Genomic DNA, 15,280 nt, shown 5'->3' with positions numbered 1-15,280 from the left:
AGTTTGCATCCATCAGCCAGCACTGGTGGTGATTACCTTTTGCCTTCAGTGCTGTAGGTGTGACTGGATTAGGGAAGGGAAACCCGCGACTTTAATGCAGTTATCAATCTGGATTACATCGGGCGTTTTTAATCATGTAGCTCATTCCAGGAGCCTTTCCACACTAGCTTTGGCTTCATCATCCTTCCTGTGCTTCTAAAAACAGCCCAAAAGGAAGAAATAAGCAGAGGCCATGTTTGCCTGCACACCAGCCTGAGGCAGCAGGGGACGGGTTGGGTGACACTGGTGATGTCCCCATGCTGGGCAGAGCAGCTCCCTGCCGTGCTCCTGCCTGCACACTCAGCTCTGACCAGGAATTATTCTGGTCGTGAAGAGGCCAAATTACTTTTTATATTTCTTGTTAATGCTTCATCATCTCCTCGAGCTGAAGGATAAGCTCCCTTTATGAACGAGGTTCAAGACCCATCAAGAACTGTTCAGACAGGTCAAGTGGGAACTGATGTATTCAAATAATGACTGTAAAAAATGTCCATTATCTGTAAATTAAAGCCAGGATGGCCACAACTCCTCTCACCCCTCTGCTCAGGAGCAGTTCTCTTTTGGAAAGTCACATCTTCCAGCCCAGGAGTAAAAAAAAAAAAAAAAAAAAAAAACCCTTAATTTGCCTTGCTACAATATTGAATTACCATTACACTGCTGAATAAATAAAGAATGTGGTTTCTGGAAATTCCCATAGATCACCATAAAATGCCTCATTATTGTCGATGTGGCTTATGACAGGGGCTATTAACAGGGAATGGAATCAATAATGAGAGGGAGTGCAGGGAACAGGCTGTGATGGGAACCCCACAGAGAAAGGTGGGTTTTAGGGGCAGGCAGGGGTGGGTGGGTGGACGGGTGGGTGCCTGGGGGCTTCCCTGCTCTGCCACCCTAAACCTTCCAGTTCCTAAAACCCCACAGACAGCACCATCCATTGCTGGCAAGTGTCAGGTGACAGCAGGCTCTGGGCAAAGCTGCTTTTCCAGATGCAGGAGGAGGAACTTGGGGGGAGCCTCTGGGCACCTTTACCAGTTCACCCAGATAAAGCCAGAGCACGGCCCAAGGCTTCCCAGATGCAGGATGTTTTCCAGGGAAGTAGGCCCGCTGGCCAGAGAGGTGGAATCATTCATTTCAAAGTCTAAAGTACATTCTGCTAATCAGGATTACAAAGAGCAGGGATAAAGAAGCCAGCAACAACTCTGTCCTCTAAGTGCTGAATTTGCCCTTGGACACAAAGAACAAATTGATAATTATTGTTCTAATTCTTTTCCCTGAAGGCCAGGCTAGAGAATTAAAGCCTTGAGCTTTCTAGAGACTGAATACCCCAGTTTGTAATTTGCTGCTTCCCAAAGCACATTGTCCTGTGGCTTCCTGCTTGCTCCACCCTCGGCTCCATCAGCTCCCACCACCCTCTCTCCTCTTAAGGGGTCACAGGGAGCCCCTTCTAATTTTTCTGTGTTGTAAGGAATAAACAAACCCAGCTGGTGATGCAGAGCATGTGGAGATGAGGGGTGAGCACAAAACCTGGCTGCAGCATCAGGAGAGGAGCTGGGATGGGCACTGCAAGGGCAGGATGCTGGTGACACCAGGGAAGGGCTGGTGTCACCAACGGGCAACATTCCTGTTCCATTCCTCAAAAATCTCACTGTGAGAGTTATTCCCAGACCCACCACTCTTGCAGAGGGGGGGACTAGGTGCATAAAGCTCACCCAACCCAGAGGGGCTTGGCATTCCCTGGGTGCTAACAGCACCTCAGGGTGCTTGGGTACGGTGTGGCACTCCCTTCCTCTGCCCAGGACACTTCTTACCCCAGCAGAGAGAAGTGCCGCTGAAACGTGATTGCTTTTCGTGTTGAAAAGGGAAGCTCCAAAGTGTGAATTAAGACTGGCTTAAAACCTCTGGAACACAAATGCTGAGGTGGCAAAGCACCCATGGCTGAGCGACGGCGGGGACAGCCCCATCCATCTCCAGGCTCAGCCCCTAAAACGCAATTGGGGGTGTTAAAAGAGAGTACATTTGAATGATATGCAGAGTCCAATATTATTTAAAGCCTCATAAGTCAGTAATAACGCTTTAAAATCCTTCCTAAATCTTGCCAGTAGCTGGGGCAGGTTGGTTTAAGGCTGGGAGAGGATGAGCTGCTTTTGTTGTGCTGTGAACAGGGATGGAAGGGAGTAGAGAGCATGGTCAGTGCTGGTAGCACCTGGGGTGGGGAAGAGAGAGAAATCTGAGATGCTGTGGGCTGTGGGGAGCAGCTAGTTGGGGGTCTGATGGCTCGACCTGGACGCTGTAACCTTCCCAGAGAGAGGTCCTGCAAGAGACAACTTTCTAGGAGTCCTAGGCAGTCCTTCAGCCAGAGGGTAACCTCAGCAAAGGGCAGGCAGCTCAGCTCTTAGCAGTGATTTCAGCTCTGCCTTGCGAGGTGCACCCTGGCCAACACAGGGACAAAGAGACAGGAGCACCGTGTGGTGCACAGAGGCACAGAGGTGGCCTTTATTCCAGCAGCCTGCAAAGGATGCCAGTGACAGCAGGAGCCCCCCCCAAACAGGGCAGAAACTGAGGGTTTTATGGGGAAAAGCAGGGGTGGTACAAAGGGGGAAAAACCAATCAGTCCCAACAAACCTACATGGGGTTCGAAAGCATGCTGGGAACTCCCCACGACCAGGAGGATTTCTAAATCCAGGAGAGTTTGAGAAGATCTTATCATGCCCTATCAAAGGATACCTCCCCAAGGGAGAGGGCTGCCATGCCCATCTGTCTCCACAGTGGACAGCTCCTGGTCTGTGTGGGACGGGCTGTGGTGGCACTGGCAGCAGATGCCCATGTGCAGCGCTGACGTGTCCCAGCTCCTCGGCACCCTCTGCCAGGAGCGTGTCCAGCTCACTGTTCCCACCGGCTGTGACCGTGCCCTTGTGCTGGGCACAGACTCATGGGGACAAACTCATTTTCCTCTGGGCTTCGCAGCGCTGCCACCGCCGGGCCCATCACCGCGGTGCCGCGTGGCGACCCGGCTATTTATAGCCTGGAAAGGATGTCAAGCGCCTCGGAGACAAGGCACAGCGTCTGGGGATGGAAACAATGCGAGTGCATTATGTGGCCTCCCTGGCAGCCAAAGCTGTCTCTTCTCCAGGGGACTGAGGGCAGCAGCTCCTCGTGCTGTGCCCGCGGGCGCTGCGGTGCCACCGAGGAGCGGCACGCGCGGCGCAGGACGCGGCACGGAGCCAGGTGGCTGTCAGGATCCTCGCCGCCGCCACTCGCTCGTCACAACGTGGGCTGGAGATGGGAGATCTGTTTTTCCTGGTTAATAAGGTTTATTTTTGTTCTGAATGAATAATACATGATTAGTGTCAAAATAAATTACAGTCCTTCCATTATAAACCACTTTGCTGTTCTGTATCTTCTCCTCTCCCTGTCTTTCTGCTTCTTTCAACTATCTTTCTTTCTCTTTGGCTTCTTCTCTCTCTTTAAAGCTCCCTCTTCCTCTTGTCACCGTCACACCATTCATTTCCCAGCAGCAGAACAGAATATAAATGCACTGCCTTAGGGCTCGTCGAAGTTAAGCGCGTGTTGCGTGAGGAAGCGCTGATTGGCCTAAATTATGTAAGAGCAACCCGAAGCGGCTGGGGATCCACTCCTTTGATAGAAACAATAACAATTTCAAGATTTAAATGCCTGCGTTTTCCAGCCTCACTGGGGTCCCAGGCTGAGGGAGGGAGAAGAGCTGGATGCTCTCTCGTACGTGGAGCCCGTCCAAGGGCTGGGTCCCCCGGGTTGGAAGTTCAAGCACACATGTGGCTCTGATGGCATCCTTGAAGCATCCCTGGTTCTACCCTTTGATAGATTAATGAAATTCCAGGATGGTTTGGGCTGGAATGGACCTTAAAGATCATCCACCCCCCTGACAGGGCAGGGATACCTTCCACCCAACAAGGTTGCTCCAAGCCCTGTCCATGTGGCCTTGGACACTTTGAGGGCTGGGGCAGCCACAGCTTCTCTGGGCACCCTGTACCACGGCCTCCCCACCCTCACAGGGAACAATTTCATCCATTTCTTCCTTTGCTTCAGTTTGAAGCCGTTCCCCCTTGTCCGGTGACTCCAGGCTCCTGTAAATAGTGTCTCTCTGTCTTTCCTGTAGTCTCCCAGCAGGCACTGGAGGCACCACAGCCCTTCACACCACCTGGGGCACAGAAAGTCTGTCTGGAGCTGAGGGAACACACCTCCCCTCCCTGGAGCACACCCTCACCCACCAGCAAGGATGTCCCAAAGCTGTTTGGCCACTTTTCCAAGGCCATCACCTGCCTGTGCACCAGGACCACTGAGGCAGGAGGCAGCTGCTGACTCTCCCCTGGCAGAGCCAGGGCATGGGAGACTTCAATCAGAGTCTGCTCACTTGGGCAGCTCCGAGATGTACAATTTAACAGAGGATCTTCCATTGCAGACTCCTTGCTAAGATGCCTGGAGCAGGTGACTCAGGTACTGCAGGCTCCACTGAGGTGGGATTGCTGCATTTCCCACCTGCCACTGAAGAGCCAAGTGGCCGTATTTTTCTTTATTCCATCATTACAAAAAAGCAGCAGCTTCATAAAATATTTATATTTCTAAAAATAATTGATTTCCTTTTAAGATCCTTGAAGTGAAATCTTAGGGTGGTATAAGAGCTGTCCAGGTCACATTCCAAAGAGAACAAACCATAATGAAACTGCTGGCACAGCCACTTCAGAGGGAGAACCGACGGCTTTATTTAATTACTTTATACAATCCAGGCTCTACTTCTCAGCCTCAAACAATGAGAAATGATCAGAATCTCTGCAAGGACCCACAGCTCAAAGCTTCTGTAGTTCCAGATTGAGCTGCTGAGGCACATGGGGCTTCAGCAGCTCGGGGAGGGTGGGAGAAGGGGGAAGGCAGCTTGAGAATTTGGGACTCTGAGGGCACCTGGGAACCTCAGGCTGGCTAGGGGGAGCAATGAGGTGGGAACACCCACAAGTTAACTTGCTCCAGGAAAAAAAATCCCCCCAAAAATCATTATTTCCTTTGGGTGCTCTGAAGTTTCTTCAAGTTTTCTCAGTTTTCCCACCTTTGGAGGTTGACTGGCACATGGCTGGGTAGCAGGTGCTGATCACAGCTTCTGTGAGAGCAGCGCAGCACACAAACACTGCATTACAGAGATTTTCTCTGCAAAGGGGAGGCTTGCATGTGTTGGCCTCGCCTTGCTTTGCCCACACCCACCTGCCCAGAACAGCCCTGCCCCAACTGAGGGCAATCCATGCCTGCTGTGTGTGGAAAACCGTGGGATTCATAAGGCTGCCAAGGTCAAATGGGATGGGAGCAGGCTCACTGTGAGGCTGAGGCCCAGCCTCGCTCTCCATCATTTTACCATGAATTTCCTTTCACCTGAAGGTTTTCCAAACAAACACTCGCTCGCACCCCAGGGCAGCTGCCCTTGGTCTTTTGTTCTCTATAAAATGAGGCACACTGCGACCTTTCCCAAAGGGGAAAGACAATCTCAGTTTGATAAATTCCTGGGAACAATGCGCATCTCATTCCGGTTTATTACCCTTGTCAGAAGGTTACAGAAACGCTCGCTCAGATTATGGTGCTTAACCCACTGCCAGCCCCAGCCATAAATCCCAGCCTCTGCCTGCACTGGTACCTGGGGCAGGGTTTGGGCATCAGATGGATCTTTGGACCATTGGGAGGCCTAAGCCAGTGGGTCAGAAACCCCTGCTGGTTTAACCTCACTCATCCCAATAAATCTCCTTAGGGCATGAGGATATCAGAGCTGACTGTTTTTTACAGGCATGGTATTTCTGCCTTCCTGAGGTACAAATCCAGCCAGGGAAACATCTCCCAGGTTGATTTGTGCCAACAGCTGAGTCATTTAACTGGTGGGATTTATACAGGCAGGGACAAATTGGACACCTGCGCTGAGAAAGCGGAGTTCAAGCCAAAATAAAAATCAGCCCCCAATTGTTCGGAGGTGGCTTTGCTATTATCCATCAAGGGCATTGTCTTCGGGGAGACAATTCCTGCTCTGAGCTCGTCCCCACATCATCTGTCACAAATTCATGTCCATTGTTCGAGATGACGACATGTACATAATAATCCTGAGAGTTCCAGCGCGTTGCAGCTTTGCTGTTTAAGCAGCAGCAGCCGGTGAGGGATGAAGGTTTAACACACGGGTGTTATCTAATGTAAAGCTCTTGCTGCCGTGCAATCCAGAGGCAGATGGCTCCCAAGCTGCAGAGGGCTGCGCTCCTTGAATGGCTCTTTTTGAGGATGGCTGCACTGGGGTGTTGGGCAGGAGATGAAAGGCGCCAATGGCTGCTCAGAAAAAATAAAACATCAGGGCAGACAGTGGTGGCCACAGGCTCTGATTTCCCCCGCACAATGGGCTGAGCAGGCTGGAGGATCCTGTGTGGGGCAGGAGGTGCTGGTGATGGGCAAGTTCGGGTCTCTGAGGTCTTGTGCTTCCAGCCCACAATGGCTCCAGCCTGAACTCCCCATACCAGGGCTCTTTGCTTTCCTTTTAATCAAACTTCAAACCCAGGGTAAAAACTTAAACATCCACCAAGGAAGCAGCCAAGGGAGACATAAGAGCTTGTTTGATCTTCTTCTGAAAGGAGAGTAGGAATCAATTCCTAACAGAAAATGCGTAAGGACAGTGCTGGAAGGAAAAGCCAGACTAGAGCTGGGTGCAGTCTCATGGGGCTGGTTTGTGCTCCCAGGACACATTTGGCACCTTGAGGGCAGCAGCCAAGCGGGTGGCATGACCAGGATGTGAGTTCAGCACTCATTTCTTCTCGGATTGCACATGCAGGCAGGGAAAGCTGCGAGGATGAGGCCAAGTCCCCCTGCTGGGGTGGAGGCCCTACCTGCTGGCAGGCATGTCCATGCCACAGCCCTCCAAAAGCTGCTTCAGCAGGAGCTGGGGCTGTGTGGAGAAGGAGGAGGAGAAGAAGGAACAGGAGGAGGAGGAAAAGGAGGAGGAGAAGGTGGAGGAGGGTGAAGCCCATGAAATGTTGATTCTCGCTGGCAGAGGGGCGCTGCGGGGCTGGCAGGGAAGCAGAGCCAGCTCCCCCGGCTGGCCTGAGCTCATCCCCTGGGAGATCCTCGCCGGCGCTCCCGTCTCTACCAGCTCGAGCCTCCAGTGCTGCCTGGGGTGGTGCTTTTCAGTGCCAGGATTTAGAAGAATGAAATCTAAAAGCTGGCAAGAGACATGAAGGGAAGTCGCTGCCTCCAACAATAACGGCATATTTCAGTAGCTGAATTGAGTGTGACCCTTCCCATGCAGCAGGTCAGCAAACAAAGCAGGGGATTAATTGCTGCTGTCGATACATATCTTAGCAGCATCCAAACATTTATAACTGTGAGTTAGTGCTGTGGTCACGCTGCTGGAGCTGGCGTGTCCAGGCCTGGCACTGGCAGCTTCTCCCACTGCTCTCAGGGACGTCGTCTGGGTCACTCCACTCTGCTTCCAGCCCCATGCTGCAATGTGCTCTGGTCTACTTCCAGAGCCAGACATGCTCAAAACAGGGTTTCCCCAAGCTGTTTTTGGCCTTGGATGGTCCTCCCTGCTCTCTGCCTGCCCACAGCCCACAGCACCTCAGTGGCTGTCCCTGTGTCACCCTGCTAATGACAAGGCTTTCAGAAGGGGGTGGATAATAATCACAGCACGCTGTTTCTCACGTTCTCCTCGGCTGGCAAACTCTGCCAGCAGCCTCAGCCGCTACGTCAGAAGCAGGAAAAGAGCAGAGATGGCTCAGCTGTGTGCTCCGAGTGGAGCTGTGGGCTGGGGAACAAGGACACTCCGGAGAGCACAGAGGGGAGCCGGGGGCTGAGCTGGCAGAGCCAGGCTCTGCTCCACTGGCAGCCCATCCCCATCCCTGTCCCCATCACTGTGAGCTGGTCTCACCAGGGACAGGGACAGCAGGGAGCCTCAGGATAGGTCTACATCCTGGAGAGGGGCTGCAAGCTTCAGGAAAACAGTACTGCTCGCCTTTGTTATTTAATTCTGCACCTTAGATTGTACCACTAATAGAGCTAAACAGTATTGAACTGGAAATGCTGTTTAATTATTTTTCAAAAATAGACCAGGGAAGGGCAGTAAATGGAAATACCAGTGAACACAGAGCACGGCGCCAGTCTCACAGCAACAAATGGGGCCCAGCTCTCAGGGCAAGTCAGCTGTGACTCCATCGAGCCACTCGACTGCAAATTATTCCTGTCCTCTGGTGACCATCGTCAAGAAATCACAAGCCGTTCTGCTCCTGAAAGAGCTCATAGGCAGCTAGAACGACCTGTTTGTATTCATGTATTCAACACGGGGATTATTAATTAATATGCTTTATTGGTTTTGTTAAAATCACCTGGGCTAATTTTAGGGGGGATTTCGGCAATGTCGTTGCATTAAAGGCAAATAACCTGGAACTAAGGGATTGGTTTTGTGAATGTGGATATTAATGCCTCTCCTGGAGCAGAGCTGTGGTGGGGAGGGGAGGCATTAATGGTCCCATTACGCTGTGTTACACAAATGGCATGTTGCCCTCATGGAGGGGATTTAATGGCTTGGTGCAATAACAGGCTAAAAGCTGGCAAGGGTAAGATAATGGACTGTAAAAAATATATGTTTATTGACACTTTTCCTCATTGTTTGGATTTCTGCGGGGTGAATCTCCTCAGTGTGCCACGCGATGCTGTGTGGGAAGATGCGGGCACAGGATGAGACTCTCCTCCAGTGGCTGGGCCAGGTGGGAAGGGGCCTGGCACGTGGCCCCCTGAGCTGCACTTGCCAGGCAAGATCCAGCTGGGAAGCCATGGCAAACTCCCCCACAGGGCACTGAGTGGTGCAGTGAGCCCCAAGTAAGATCAGATCGATGCACTCCACAAACTGGGGGGCACAGCTCAGCCCCCTGCACCTGCACGTGAGGGATGATTGCCCATCTCCAAGGGAAGGGCAGGTCCTGATCCCATTTTCCTTTCCCCGGCACACCCAGGGAGGTGGGCAGCAGCCCCAGCCCTGTTGGCAGCCAAAATCTGGCTGGCTCCTCCCTGCAAGCACGAACTGACACTGAGGAGAGGCAGCCTCGGGAACTTGTGCAATGAGTGTTCCAGCACAGGCTCAAAACGCCAACTTAGTGAAGAGGCTGTGACACCGCTGGCTCCAGGTCCTCAGAGCCACTTGATCATCTCCTTGCCAAAACACAGAGCCTCCCAAATCACACCTCTGTGGGCGAGGAGATAAAATCCCCGCTAAAGACGTCACCATCTGGACCTGTCTCATCTCTCCTGCACAATGAGATGTCACCACTTGGCCTCTGAAGCCCAAGATGCATTTTCCAGACTTATCCAGAAGGAAGTTTTGTTAAAGTCCCAGTGTCTGGGCTGCACTCCCATATTTCCTAACCACCCATGGAGTCTTCCACCACTGAGGCCCAACTGCAAAAAAGGTGTGTTTGTCTTCACCGTCTGAACATGGGGTTACGAGGGAAAGAAATCACTTGGCTGCTTCCCCAAGAAAGAAATGCTCTCCCAGGGCTCCCCCGGTCCTGACAGCTCTGGTCCCAGGGCTGGCAGTTCTGGTGGAGTATCAGAGCTGCCCGAGGCTGTGAAGTGTGACACAAACCAAGGGGTGGGAGATGTCTGTGGAGATCCAGACAGTCAGTGATACGGCACTTGTGATGATTGTTCTGCCTGGAATCTCATGCATGGGTAATTATTACTCTCCTAATTCCATTATTCACAGTTGTGATAGGTGGTTTCACCTCTATTTCTCTCTCACACACAAAACCCCTTATTAGCATTCCCTGCAGTGAGAGTATTCCCCACCCTGCAGCCAAAACAAGCCAGGAGCAGGCTGGTGCACAAGATCACCGTGTCACCGTTGCCCTTCTGTGGCTCCCATCTCCCATCCCTGCTTTGGGGCCAAAATTGGTGCCACTGGGGGTGGTGCAGGGCCAAGGCACAGCTGTGGGACACGTGTCCCTTCCCAGGGAACCAGCAGCTCCCCTCCACCTGTCACTGCTCCCTGCTCCAGACCACACCAAGCCATTCGATTTGGAGTGTTTGATCTGCTTCCAAAAAAATGTTAAAAAAAGGAAAACTTCCACTTAGCCTTTCTTATGATCCATAAAACCCTGCTGGAGGCTGAGACAGCTGCTGATATAAAAAAGTTACATTAGGGAAGGAGAACTTAATGTGGCTGCATGGGATGCCTGGGACTATGGATGTCTGGGACTGTGCAAGTGCTGGGCTGCTGCTGCTGGAATAGAACACTACTGCTGCCATGCCCAGATGTGCTCCCAGAATGTCACATGCCAGCAGGGCTGGGTGTCTTGGGACTGCCAAGGCACCCATGGGTTTCTGATTCCCTGGCTGGGATGTCCAGTGCTGTCAGCACAACCAGTGCAGAATCAGAGACTCACAGAATAATTTATTTTGGAAAAAGCCTCCAAGACCATCGTGTCTTTGCCTCAGCTAGAAGAGAAGGGGGAAAGAGTGGCTGTGTGGAGGCTGAAGGAGAATCCTGCCACCCACCTGAGTGGGCTGGAGGTGAGGCTGGGCAGGCTACATGCAGCTCAAAAAATGTCCCTGGAGCCCTCCCTGTTCAAATTAGGAAAGTCAGCAGTCCCCAAACTCATATCCATGATCCATCACTTTGTTTTGCCTCCTGGCAACTGCAGAGGGGGAGGCAAAAGGTGGGAGGAAGGGGTGAGTGGTAGACTAATTGCAGCTACACCTGGGGAACCTTGGGCACTGCAGGTATTTCAGACAGAAAAAAAGTAATTTTCGACAACAAATTGGTAACTGGCTCCTTAATGCCAGCCTTCAGCTCCAGAAAGAACAGCGACCTGTGGTGATGCCTCAGCACGGTGTGAGCAGCACATGCCCATGCAGCAGGGTAGGACCAGGACCAGGACCAGGACCAGGACCAGGACCAGGACCAGGACCAGGACCAGGACAGGGTCCTGTCACTACTGTAGCCCCGGTGATGATGCTGGCAGGGAGCTCACGGAGGCATCGATGCAACAGTTTAACAGCAGCGTTTAAGAAGAGGAGTTGCCATGGCAACTGCTAGCCGGGATTTCGTGTCCTGGTACCGGAGGTGTTGGCGCTGCGTGTGCCCCGCAGTCACGCTTTTCCTGCCCCGAGACAGCCCGCGGTGCCCGCTGCGCTCCGTGCGCACGGCCGCGGGGCTGCCCCGGGCTCCCGCAGCCCAGCCCGCAGCTCCCAGCATGCCGGGCTCTTGTCCGAGCTCTGCAAACGCTTCCTTGCCCTCTCGGCTCCGCAGATGAGCGCGTCGAGATGGAGTTTACACTCTTCGGGACACGGTTTTCCTCCCTAAAGCAGCGTGTGTGGGTGTGCAGGTGCCCAGCCATCAGCACGCGGTGACACAAAGGCTATGGGTTATTCCCCATTTGGAATTACCTTGTGAGCTGTGTTAACAGCTTAGCTGCTAACTAAGACTAGATCTCTGGTAGTAATAAAAGCAGTCCCTTGGTGGGTGGGTTTTGGCATTTCATCTCGATTCCAAAATGAATAATTTATACAAGGCTTTATTGGAGCCCAGAGTTATACAATAAATGTTCCATGCAAACACGCTCACATATTTCAATGTTAGTATCTCTCCAGTGAATTTGCCTGGCAGGCCAAGCCAGGCTGGGATTGCCACATTGCTTATTTACGTAAAATATCATAATCTCACTTTTATTTGCATTTCTGAAGTGCCATTAGGGTGATTTGGAACATATGAGCCCAGCCAGTCGATTGCAGCTGCAGCTCCTGGGCCAGGCCAGGAATGACTTTCAGGCCTCTGTGGCCAAGAGTAGGAGTGGGTTTTGGCAAGCTGGTGCTGCAGGGAGGCAGAACCCACGGGGTGAACGTCAGGGCACAGGGGATGAGCATTTGGGGGATTTTAGGGGTGGTGTGTTTGCACGGGCTGAGCAGATGGAGATGGGAACAGTGTGTGTCACTGGGGGCTGCTGCCTGAGCCTCCTCCTGTCCCGCTTTGGGGAACAAAGCCTCACAGGCAGGTTAAATCAAAGGCAGTTCTTGAAAGAGAAGGGTGGCAGCTTTCAGCAGCGATGGGCTGCAACCCACCCCTCCCCAAACCAACTCTTGAGGGATTTCTTCCTTTCTGAGTGAGGTGAAATAGAACCCATTTCCAATGATTTCATTGCTCAAAACCCAGTTGTAGCCTCCAGAGACTAATTACTTTCTCTCTGCATTTGCATCGTTTACATTCAAGTCAGTTTAAGGGATGTGTCATGTTTTGGAAGGAGATGAGAAACTCAGAGGCAAAAATCTTCTCAGAAGCAAAGGGCTCGGGAGGAAGATGTGAGAACAGGCGTGTTGTGATCGCAGCCATCCTGCGAGGGCTTCCACCCTCCCTCCCGTCAGGACAGGGGCAGGGGTGGAGGAGGAGGGTGAGTCCATCCCTCAGCCGAGTCCTTGCGGGGTTCCAGCCGCAGAGGAGGATTCTCCAGCGGGAGCGGAGGCGTGCGGCGTGCGCTCCCCCGCATGCCTCGGCAGGAGCTGACAAGCACAGCCCGGCGGTGCGGTGCCTGTCTGATCCCAGCTGCCTGGCTCCCGCATGGAGCTGCTCTCCCAGCACAGAGGCGGCTTTGAGACAGGCAGAGATGATTTCCAAGTTGCTGCTCTGTGCTCTGCTGCCCTCAGCCACGCCGGCTGCTGCCAGGGCTCTGTGACATTCCCTGCGAGGCTGGGGTCTCGTCTGAGCTCAGGGATGTGCAGCCACAGGGTGATGGGGAGCAGGGGACGGTCCCCCCCCCAGCCAGGACAGCTATGGACATGACCTCTGCTCCATTCTGCTCCGAGGCAGGATTCTCCAGGTGTCTGTGCCTGCCATTCAAACCTCCAAACTTCCTCTGTTGTCATCTGTTTTTCTTCTGTCCCTGCAAATTCCACCTGGAGCAGATGATCCAGCTCAGAGCTTTCCTTGCTCATGGAGTGAGGGCTCTGCAAAGTGTCAGAACTGTCTCCTACTGTGCCCAGCTGGGTGACCAGCAGCCCCCTGGGACACTGCAGCTCTGTTCCTCCTGGCTATTGTGACTCCGGGGAATGGGAACTTCAAATGTCATGGGTGAGCTGAATGGGAGAGATTCCACTGAAAAGCAGAAACGGTTGTTTGAGAAAATTAATTGAATTTATTTGACAAATACTTGCAGATCCAGGGAGCAAGTGCACACATACCTGGAAGAATTGCTTCAAAGAAAGCCTATTGTGCTGCTGTTGCTTGTTCTGCTCCTTTTTCATTTTTTTTTTTCCTCTTGGAACTGCTCTGAGCTGGAGAGCCGGTGACAGAGGAGTGCATTTCATCCACAGCCAACCCAGCAGCACACCGACTATTCCGGAGGATCTCCACAGGCCATCATTGTCTGGCCCTGCCGCTGTCTGGGCAAATTTAGCACATAGCCAGTGGGCTGCTTTAATAGGAGTGCTGCGATTTCAGGAGAGCTGAAAATTTATATTCCCCTGTAATTGCCACAGCACACCTTAGTGCTGCTGCCGTAGCAGGAAAATGGTTCTTCCCGGTGCACCGGGGACTCGGCAGAGATGCTGCCACAAACAGGATAATGAATGCTAAGGTACCTCGCGTGTCGCACAGACCGAGCTTAAATATTGAACGAGCAGCATTCCTGAAAGAGCCACGTCCCCTCCTTGGAGAGGGGCAGGATGTTTTCTTAAACCTAGGGAGCGTTTTGCCTTCTACACACTGGGATTTGCACTGTTACCTCATGACAGTGATAATGAGATTTGAGAGTTTGGAACACATCTTAATGCACTGTGTTCCTCATATCTCTTGTCTAAGTAAAATGAGTTTGAATTTTTCATTTTAATTGCAGACTTGTGATCTGGAATAGACATTCTTGTACTGAAAAGCATCCGCTTTTAGATCCACTCCTCAGGGCATACAATGACACAGGCACCCCTTGTCAGGCACTGCCTGTCAGAGCACAGCTGGATCCCCGTGGTGGGCACAGCTCCACAGGCACTCCAGCCAGGCAGAACAGCTCAGGAAAGCCTCAGGGCTCAGGAATGGTTCTCCTTCTCTGGACAGGCAGATTCAAGCAGGGTTTTTTATGCCATGACTGACTACTGAGCTTGGAACAGCGTTCTCAGAGCCCAACTGACCCGAGTTCAGATGAATCACAGAATCCCAGGATGGTTTGGGTTGGAAGCTCATCTTGTTCCAACACCCTGATGTGCACAGGGACAACTTCCACTAGACCAGGCTGCTCCAAGCCCCGTCTAACCTGGCCTTGGACCCTTCCAGAGATCCAGGGACAGCCACAGCTTCTCATGAAAACTTGTGCCAGGGCCTCACCACCCCCACGGGAAAGAATTTTTTTCCAATTATCTCATCTAACTCTGCTCTCTATCAATGTGAAGCTGTTCCCCCCTTGTCCTGTCACTCCAGGCCCTTGTAAATAGTCTCTCTCCATCCTTCTTGTCAGCTCCCTTCAGGTACTGGAAGGCCACAATTAGGCCATCCCAAAGCCTTTTCCAGGCAGAACAATCCCAATTCTCTCAGTCTTTCCTCAGAGGAGAGGTGCTTCATCCCCACTGGGGAGAGGTAAAGCTGCTGGAGGCAGAATGGCACCAAGCCTGGGGTTTCACCATCCCAGGCCAGCCCCTGACCAGCTCTAGAGTGTCAGCCAGCTCCTCATATCCCTTGGGATCACACTTCCCTGGCCTCAAAAGCGAGCTCAGGGATTTGGCTGTTGCTGCTGCCCTGCAAGAGTCCTTAAAGTCACTGCTCTACTGGAATAAGAAGTTATCTCTAACCCTGTAGGGATTTGGCAAAGATGCTGGCACGAAAATAGTTTGTAATGAGCTTTAAGACATATTAATGAAGAGAAGTATAATTATTATTACCAAGTTCAATTACAGCCCTTGGATTACAAATATTCTCCCACAATCCCTCAGGAAAGCAATGCATCTTGTCTCCGCAATTAAATAAACTGAGTATCAAGGGGAGGGAAGAGGATTAAACTACAGAAGAAAGAATTGCTTCAACTTGACTGTGGTGGCCCCTCTCCTCCTCCCGCCCAGCTCTCGCTGCTTTGAGGAGAAGAATCCTCACTCAGCAGAGCCCAATGGTGATAAAATATTCCTTGAGAAACTGGTGGTTGGCTTCCTTCCAAAGACTCTGGCATCTGTAATGCAGCAGTTGCCATGCTAGTGGAATCTAATAAACTCTTGTCTGCAGTACTTCTGG

The sequence above is a fragment of the Motacilla alba genome, chromosome 21 (genome assembly GCF_015832195.1).
Source record: "Motacilla alba alba isolate MOTALB_02 chromosome 21, Motacilla_alba_V1.0_pri, whole genome shotgun sequence".
NCBI lineage: Eukaryota > Metazoa > Chordata > Aves > Passeriformes > Motacillidae > Motacilla > Motacilla alba.
Note: the sequence above shows the minus strand (reverse complement) of the source record.